The 9719-nt window shown below is 36.3% G+C and overlaps 1 protein-coding gene across 3 annotated transcripts in view; it reads right to left on the minus strand.

Annotated features, from left to right (window-relative positions):
• Positions 1-4820, minus strand: part of LOC107754129 (signal transducer and activator of transcription 3) — a 43607-nt gene extending 38787 nt beyond the window's left edge. For 2 of the 3 annotated variants that reach the window (XM_016570460.1, XM_016570452.1), the window contains exon 1: positions 4603-4819. The gene's annotated coding sequence lies outside the window, so the exon portion shown is untranslated. Of the gene's footprint in view, positions 1-4602 lie in introns of all 3 variants that reach the window. The other variant, XM_016570468.1, reaches the window with a different exon arrangement.
• Positions 4821-9719: the final 4899 nt, after the last annotated feature.

Consider the following 9719-nt stretch of genomic DNA (forward strand, 5'->3'; position numbering starts at 1 on the left):
AGTTACAGAGTCTGAATGTCCGCGCGGGATTGCAGGTATTCCGCATAGTTTTAATCATTCCCGCACAAATGTGGTGAGCGCTTTATTGTAACATGAGAACACAGTCATGTAATCGCAGAAAACTGGATGCGAGCTCTCAAGTATAGGCCTAACTTATACAAATGAGCTGCCTGTTCTCTCACTCCGATATTGCTTGTGCGCAGACTGTGCAATCGCGATCTCTCCGTGCTTTTAAAGTAGAAATTATTTCTCTTTGCTCCTGGATTAAACCTTGTCAAAAGTTATCAACCATTTAGAATAGATCCACGCCTGACCGATTAAAATCCTACTGGAAATTTTATTGGCTGTAAGTGAAATGCACCAGGAAGTATTTCAACAATCAAAGATGGAACTTTAATTTCTTTACAATGTAAGTTTATGCTAGAAATGTTTTGGAATGGGATATTTGTCTGATTTGTACATATAAATATCCTAGTCTGTCTAACTACCTCACTACATTGTGTACAGTCATTACAAAGCCATCCAATGTTCTATTTATCTAAATAAATAGGCCTAACATACTGTATATGGCTCTTAAATCACTGCTTATAAAAATTAAGTGTTGTCATGTTTTGAACACCTCAAACTGAATTGAGGTCATTTGTTTAATAATTTTATTATTGACTGTGCACTTGTCTTTTTTTTGTAAATTCAATTCAGTTTGAAATCAAAGTTGAAATCAAGCTTCCTTGTGCTGTAAGCTTTTGCAACAAAGTTACCCTATTTTAAAGACACAAATACACAGAATGAGCAAATGTTTAAGATTGAGATTATTCAACATTCTGTTTCACTTGGAAATACATCACAACACTGAAGTCAGTTGCAACTTCCGGTTCACGTGTACTTTGATACTGATATTTTTCAAGGTATTGAAGTTAGAAATTCCTGTATCATGACCACTAATTCACATGCTTTGTCAATAAGATAAAAGTGGATTTTGTTCAAATTAGCTATTATCCACATAGATCTTTGATATGAATATTTTTTGGTAATTCATTAAATATCACCGGCTAAAAAGTAACTAGTAACTAGTACTCGGAGTAGTTTTTGAGAGGAGTACTTTGTACTTTTACTTAAGTACTGTTTTGACACCAGTACTTTTACTTGTAATTGAGTATTATTTCAGCAATGTAACAGTACTTGTACTTAAGTACAAATTTTCAGTACTCTTTCCACCACTAGTAACTAGGAATATCATAATGCATGGAAGATGTTATGCTGGTGCTCAGAAGGAGCACACTGTCGTGCCACTACACCCCAATACATACAGTATGACCAAATAATACAGATGCTGGAGGTACTATGGGAATGAGCAGAAGCAGAACTTGCTTTTTCAGTATGTGGGTGCAAATAAAAAAAAAGCTACAGAAATAGCATAAACCCTAAAATCTTGCAAAAAAAGGAATCAATGGAAAATATTTATGATTATTTAGGTTAAAGCTATTTTTCCTAATAAGTTCACTAATTAATATATAATTATATACTCCAAAGCCTTGTCTTACATAGTACTCACTAAAGTTCCTCTATCAGTTAAGGGTAAAACTGGCCTTCTTTAGATCAGTTCACTCAGTGATAATGGTGTGAGTCATAGGGACCCAGAAAAAACAAGATATGAGATGTCTAATGTTGCGGTCTGGGTCCCTGGAAAAACGAACTCTACTCCCTTCTCTGAAGTGCATTATAAGTGAGAAGAGATAGAGGAACCGACTGTCTGAAGCAGCAAGGGCGATATCATCTATACTTGACCTGACTCATTTGAACTGTTGAAGATCTTTAATGATGCAGACTTGTACACTCATATGAAAGAGATCATTTAGGGGTTATTATTACAAAAACGTAACAGACTTAAAATTACAGTAAAAAATTTACTGAAATAATGTTACCTTTCTAATATATAACCACCTTAAAAAAGTTCTAATGAGAAAGCCACATGATGGATCAAAGTTCACCACAAATACCTCTTCCACAAGCGGAGACAAATATTAATATATAGAAAGAGCATATAGTGCCATAAATACAAACACAAAACATCATGGTAACTCGCATGACACAAAAATAATCCAATAAACATTAATTTAACAACATAACATGTAAAATAAAACCCTAATTGACATATAAAATGAGAAAGCTCTAAGAGGAAACAATTATTTAAATTAAAAAAAATCATCAAATGTGAGGTGTCCCATTCTCTATGTGAATGTTAATTTACGTTTTTTCACTGTAAATTATAAGATCGCTTGTAAAGTTTTTGAAAGTGAAAAATAACATTTAAAAGCATTTTAATTTAAATTTACACTAACTTTCCCATTAGATGTATTACAGTTTCCAGTAAGAGAAAATACTGTTAACCAATTAACAGGTTTTTACTGTAGCATAGAAGTCTTTTACAGTTAAAATGATGATCTTTTGTACAGTGGTAAGTGCTTCCTGGCACTAAACACTTTAAACGGGAAAACAAAAGAGTAAGCTTTTCAGATCCACACATGACTGAAGAAACAAAGGATGAAGATATGGAGCACTAATTATTCCAAAGGTGCTCACCTCATGCACCTCATGATGTTTTCATTTGATTTACATTTTTGGTCACTACTTCATTTAACTTCAAATGTGGAACATGATAATAATAAAGAATGAAAAGCTGTATCCAAACTTTTTAATAGTACTATATATACCACAGCACATTATCATGGTGTGTAAATGGTGCTCCAGCATTACTTAAAAAACACTTTAAAATAAGTAGTATAAATACTGTAGATAAAGAGAAAAATCTAGTAGCCTATAATTTCTAACGTCTATCGCTCGGGACCATCGTGCAAAACTGAAAGTGGTCTCATTTGGCGTGTAAAGCAAAACTCCGTGAGGCGACATGAAAGACAGAAGCGAAAATGCGGCGACCAGCTAGACGCCGCCGCTCACCGTCGCGCACGAGGATTCCCTCGGCCATCTACTGGAAGAGGTGACGTCACGACGCAGAGGTGGGGAATCCCCCTGAGACAGCGCGTGAGAAAAGAAACGATAACCTTCCAACCAGTGCAACTGCTAGAATAAAATCCTAAAGCAAGAAAGATGCCAAAGCGGGAAACAAAGTTGTTTTTATGTTGGGTCGGTGGGCGTAATCCACGGACTGCAACCATAATGAGAAGTGAAAATGAAAGTCGTTTAATAGGCTATTCTATTAGTCTTTTGTTTTATATATATCTTTAATTGCCTCACCTTATTTATTTTTTTGCAGTGTCTATTTAGAAAATGGAAGCACTTTGGGTGGTTTTGCAATATTGTAAATAATAACAACCATGCTAGAAAAGTATTATTGATTCTGACTTTGAGTATAGGGCATTTTTATTCTTATTTTATTTCCACTTGTCCCTTTCTCACTTGATACGTTTTATTCACCTCACCTTAATTTCAGTATTGTCTATTTGGTACAACAAGTACACTTGACACTATTGTAAATGCTGACAACCACGCAAATAAAGCTTTATTGACTGACTCTGAGAAGAAGAGAAACGACAACATGGCATCTATAAACCTACTATGGCATAATAAAGAAGCTGCATTTATGAGGAATCAACGAAATAAAGCAAAAGAGGTCAAAATCCCTTTCATATCAGGTTACATAACATGTATTCAAGCGAACGGAAAACTTTATGATTCTTCAGACTCTTATTTTGTAATGTTTAAGGACTTGGCAACATACTGTTAGTGGAACTAAGTTATCAATGCAACTACTATCGTCTTGTCAAGTCACAGCAGTGACATTCTTCTAGCTTCATGTAACGGCTCAGATGAAACAATGTGTACATTATTTCCGTCACGAGCGCAACCCGTTCTCAGAATCGAGCAGCACAGATTATGATCGATACATCAGCACGAGCTGCACTGCAAAACATTATCTGACACAGCAACTCGCGTACAATCTTCACAGAGAAACAACCACAGAGTCGCGTCTAAGTGCCACCTCACCTTAATTTCAGTATTGTCTATTTGGTACAACAAGTACACTTGACACTATTGTAAATGCTGACAACCACGCAAATAAAGCTTTATTGACTGACTCTGAGAAGAAGAGAAACGACAACATGGCATCTATAAACCTACTATGGCATAATAAAGAAGCTGCATTTATGAGGAATCAACGAAATAAAGCAAAAGAGGTCAAAATCCCTTTCATATCAGGTTACATAACATGTATTCAAGCGAACGGAAACCTTTATGATTCTTCAGACTCTTATTTTGTAATGTTTAAGGACTTGGCAACATACTGATAGTGGAACTAAGTTATCAATGCAACTACTATCGTCTTGTCAGGTCACAGTAGTGACATTCTTCTAGCTTCATGTAACGGCTCAGATGAAACAATTTGTACATTATTTCCGTCACGAGCGCATCCCGTTCTCAGAATCGAGCAGCACAGATTGTGATCGATACATCAGCACGAGCTGCACTGCAAAACATTATCTGACACAGCAACTCGCGTACAATCTTCACAGAGAAACAACCACAGAGTCGCGTCTAAGTGCGTTTTTTCACTGCCTTACAAAGCGACGTGGCTGAACAACTTACCCCTCCGTGTGTCGTTCAAGGTTTCTGAGAAAACGTCCCCCGCCGATATAAGCACAGTCAACAAGTTATTGGCGTTAATAACTACCGTTTAAGAGACTATGCGCTTTTTTAAAAAGACCTTTTCCAACTTTTCCGTCACTACAAACGCGCAGGCTACAGTGGTCTATGAGAAAATGGGCTGCACGTTTCCAGTTTCTCATTGATTGACAGGACTTTGACGCTCTCACGGACGAGATCAGGATTTTGTCCAATCGTTGAGCCCGACTGACGCAAAGTAGGCGGGTCAAAGAGCGAGCGCCTGTGTTTATTGCCCTGTCTCGGCAGGCTCTTCCGACGGCTCTGTCCTCCCTCGGAGCGCGCTGTTCTGAAGCCGAGCGCGGCGGGGGGAGGCCGAGCTTCTAGAGCAGCGCGCCTGGAAGTCATCTGAATTACTGGCAGTGCCTACGTCATCTCAACTTTTAATTCAGTGGATGTAAGAAGTGTACTGTCGTGACGTTTGCGGTAATCATTTCTCCCCTTTTTTACAACACTGTGTACGTTTAAGTGTGCCACTGGGCACAAATCACACAACGAAACTAAATGAATATTTTCACAATATATAGCAAAGTGCATTTTATGTAAGAAAAATAGAGATTCTTAACTCAAATATTTATAAAGCACTTTCAAAACCATAAAAAATGGACCAAAGTTCTGTACATAAATGCTAATTATTACAAACTTATTTTTTTATTTTTTTATCTTTTTATTGAAGAATGAAAAATGCATTGCAGCAAATGGCTCAACAAACAAATATCAAATATAAAAATATCAAAGTTTCTTGACTGGACTATAGTTTTGTCACTAGAGATGTTCAGTTTGTAGCGCTAAACGCTGGAATAGAATTAGCTGTTTTACATTCATGGGTTCAGGAATTACAAATGGGTTTTTTGTATAGCAGTGGTTTCAAAATTAATGTTTCAGGTGTGACTGCCTGTAATTTATAGAACAAAAAACGAAAGTTTCTTCAAGTAATGTTAACCACAGTCCTTTTTTCTCAGAAATCAAAAAATCTTTTTAAAAACCCTCTGAAATTCCCAAAGGAAACCTCTGGTTCATTTACAAATTGAGGTCATGATTGAGCAGCTCTGATGTGTTTGTATCAAATTCAGGTTAATCTGTTTTTCTCGCTCACACATTTTGACTGAACTTTGTCTTTGATTGATGCAAACTAATCTTAACACAATGCTCCATTGTATTTGTACCATTATCAGATAGGGTTTTTTTTTTTTTTTTAAAACAGACCCTTCCAACCATATTTCCTTGAAGTATAAAAACAGGTCATGTTTACATCTGTTTGCATATAACACATGGGCTTCTAAGGAAATGTCAAAGGATGTTTTGTACAGTCCAGATGTTCCGGTCCAAGTTCATTAGGCTCTCACTTTTTTTTTGGTCTCTCAGTGCTGTCTTTAATGGCAAACAGAAACTGATGCAAAACACATTCATATCTGATGCTGTGTCAAGAAATGGTTCTGGAAATTACACATCACATGTGTTGTATTAATACTGAAATTAAGGTCTCATGCACACATGCACATGCTTTTACTGTGAAGGAATGTTGTGTCTGTTTGTTCTTAAGAGAAAATCTCACTTGGGTTAAGAATATAAAAACATATGCAGTAAATAATGACTAAATAATGACAGAATTTTCATTGTTGTATGAGTTATATCTTTCACAGAATACTTTTTACACTTGCACAGATCTGTTAAGAGACCTGCTGCAAATAGGCCTGTTGCTCACTAAATATAGCACTTCAAGTTTTAATTTAGAAGTACAAACTTATGCTTTGTTATGCTACATTAACTTTTGCAGAAGACGACAATGATGATGGAAGCAGAATAAAGAACAAGGAAATAATTAACATGTATTTACTGTATTTACTGCCATGTCACACTGGCGCAATTAAAATCCCCAAACATTCAGAGCATTTGATCTGGTTATTCTACAATGACTTACATTTTAAACATCCTCATTTATGTCACGTCTTACCCGTCATCTGTTTATTTACGCACTTATCCACACAGCTGTAGAATGAGCAATCAGAACAAAATACGAATGATTTAAATTTGCATTTACATCTACAGACTGTTTGACTTCATCTGATATGGTTAAGTGAAGTAATTCGGAAAAGTCACACAATGTATGCACCTCCCACATATTTACTAGTTTTATTTGTTCACACAAAACAGAACTCATGCACACAATCTTCCCTGTCACTACAAGCCTCGCCTATTTTTGTTTCCACATTTGTCCTGGTAGGAAGTTCACATATAGCTTATACAGTAAAGAGAAAATGCAGATAAACATCAGCTCAGTGGGTTCTAGTTTGTTCTTCCTGCTGCTTTCTGCAAACACACGACCATCTGTTCTCCTGAGACGCTGATGGAAAACACAGATGTGCAGCGGTGCATGTTTGTGGTGCAGAGACCAGTCCATACTGCATCTCATACATCATTTATATCGCAAACAGTTTTCTTGCAATGAACAATATCGACATATCTGATCCAAAGAGACTGTTATCTGTCTGATTAATATATCAAGAAAGTGAATCTTATCAGAGGTGTTAACAAATAAAACATTGTGAAATAAGGCTCAGATACTCTTTACATAATGTAAAATGCTACATCATATACATAATAATTAAAAATTGCTGATATATAATATTGTGTGTGTGTGTGTGTGTAGTGCTATGTCTATTCCCCAGCCTCTTTCTTTTTTGTTCTGCTGTCTTCTGCTCCCCTTTTGGAAAGCACTCTCCTTAATCAGATTCCTCACATTAATTATTTAATGTATTCCCTCTACGACCAACACGACACCACCAAGGACAGAGAACAGACAGAGAGAATATGAGGGGAGAAGCAGAGAGAGAGAGAGGCAGAGGCAAAAACAGCACAGACAGAGCAGTCTAAAACCAGCATGCCTTATTATTACTGTCCAAACATGGCATCTGTCTTTAAAAAACAAGCTTTTACTTTTAGAGTAGTACTTCATTACATTAATAAGAATGTATTTGGGTGATTTTAAAACATTAAAGTTAAATTATGGATTCCCTTCTAAATGTATTAAAGGGGTCATATGATGCTATTTTAAAGATCATTATTTTGTGTATTTGGTGTAACAGATTATGTTGACATGCTTTAATATTCAAAAAACACATACTGTACATTATTGTAGGTCCTCTATGCCCCGCCTACAAAGCCCCCTCCTTTGACAAGCGCAGTCTGCTCTGATTGGCCAGCTGACCCAGTGCATTGTGATTGGCCGAACACCGCAAGCACGCGTCGGAAATGTAACACCCCTTACCATAATCGCCAGCTTCACCGAAAGGGCAACAGAGTCGCGTGACAGGCACAGTGATGATGCAGTGCACAAGCCGTGGTTAAGACAGCTGACGTGCTATGATTAATAATTTAATCATAATAATTAAATACGTGCTATGATTTCTGACAGGCAGTTCACTCTCCTGTGATGTGACCCTGTTCCCCTCACACACACACACACACGACGCGTTACTCTGCGCTGCGCAAACCTCCGCATTTGAACAGTCAATAGCAAATACTTAAACTAGTAACAAAACATACTTACAGTCGCTGATTCAGAAGCGCCAGATTGTCATAGCAAAGTCGGAATTGACCCTTTTTTTTTTTTTTTTTTTTGAAATAGCGTTTGTGCACAGCCAGCCTTGTACTCTTCTAGGTTCAAAAAACTGTCATCCATAAAATGCGTTGCACAAATTCGAACATCTGGGTTGTGCTGTTCTGTTGTAAATAAATCTTAACCAATGATTCCTAATTGCATCTACTTCCGGAAGGCCAAATAAAGTGCTTTTGCTTTTGCATTGAAACACACAGCGTCTCCCTGAAATGGCTGCATCAACACTACTGCGTTCCTGAAACCACGGCTTCTTTCCTTGCGTGCACATTTGGGCGGCATTAGGATCAGTAAACAGTCCTCCATAAAATGTGCTGGCGATCCACAGCACTAAGTTGATGTATTCCCTCAGCGACCAGCACAGATCAGCTCTAGGCATTTGGATTTGAGACTTTAGTCTTTGCAACTTTACAGATCTTCTTTATGCACCAAGAGCTTTTAACACTCCAAAGAGAAAGGAAAACTTGAAGTCGCATCATATGACCCCTTAAATATCTGGTCTGAAGATATGAGAATTGCTGCATTATATAACTGACCTCTTGTAATATATATTTAATAAGGTTTTCTATTTATCTGTACCAAAAGCACTTGTTGTGTTTATTGATTGATTGATTAATTGGTTGATTGTATTCAAAGCCTTTAAACGCCTGTTTTAACCCTTTGATGCACATCATGGGTCTAAAGTGACCCGACTGAGTTTATTTTTTCTATATCTTTGCAAGAAATTAATTTCATCATTCAGAATTCCAGGAATTCCTCAATTAACTTGTTTTTGCTCATCACAAATCCTTATTTTTATTTTTTCTTTCAAAATCATTTTTGTACCCCTCTAATGCACAACATGGGTCTAAAATGACCCTTATTCATTTCCTATGTTATTTCAGTTATGGATGAGTGTTTCTTTGCTGAATATCTGAAATAAATGTTTTTCTATCATTTATTATTCCAGATAGTCTTTAAATATGTTGTTTTTGACTTCCACAAATCATTATGTTTATTTGCCTTTTCTTTACTTTATAAAAAACACAGTTTTTGTATTTCTACATGAATTTTACACTCATGGGTCAAAAATGACCCATATAGAAACCTTTGCTATTTGCTTTTTTTTTTGCAAGTAGGAACATATTTACTGCAGAAAACTATTCACCTGCCACACATTTCACAACTCAGCATTGCTGCTTTTGTATAATCGATGCATTTAGTCTTATTTTATAATTTATTACCACAGAAAATATTTGATATATTGTGAAAGATAACTGGATATAATATTTGACTGTTAGGCTGAGGACCTTGAAATCTATTACTAGTGAGACAGAGAAACATGTCCAATACTATTAGCTAGCTTGTTGTTGACATATTCTATTTTAGCTAGCTAATGTTAGCTAGGTCAACAAAATAAAAGTCAAAATAATTCGTTATTATATGC

Source organism: Sinocyclocheilus rhinocerous, unplaced genomic scaffold (genome assembly GCF_001515625.1).
Source record: "Sinocyclocheilus rhinocerous isolate Xijiao unplaced genomic scaffold, SAMN03320098_v1.1 scaffold1063, whole genome shotgun sequence".
Taxonomy (NCBI): Eukaryota; Metazoa; Chordata; class Actinopteri; order Cypriniformes; family Cyprinidae; genus Sinocyclocheilus; species Sinocyclocheilus rhinocerous.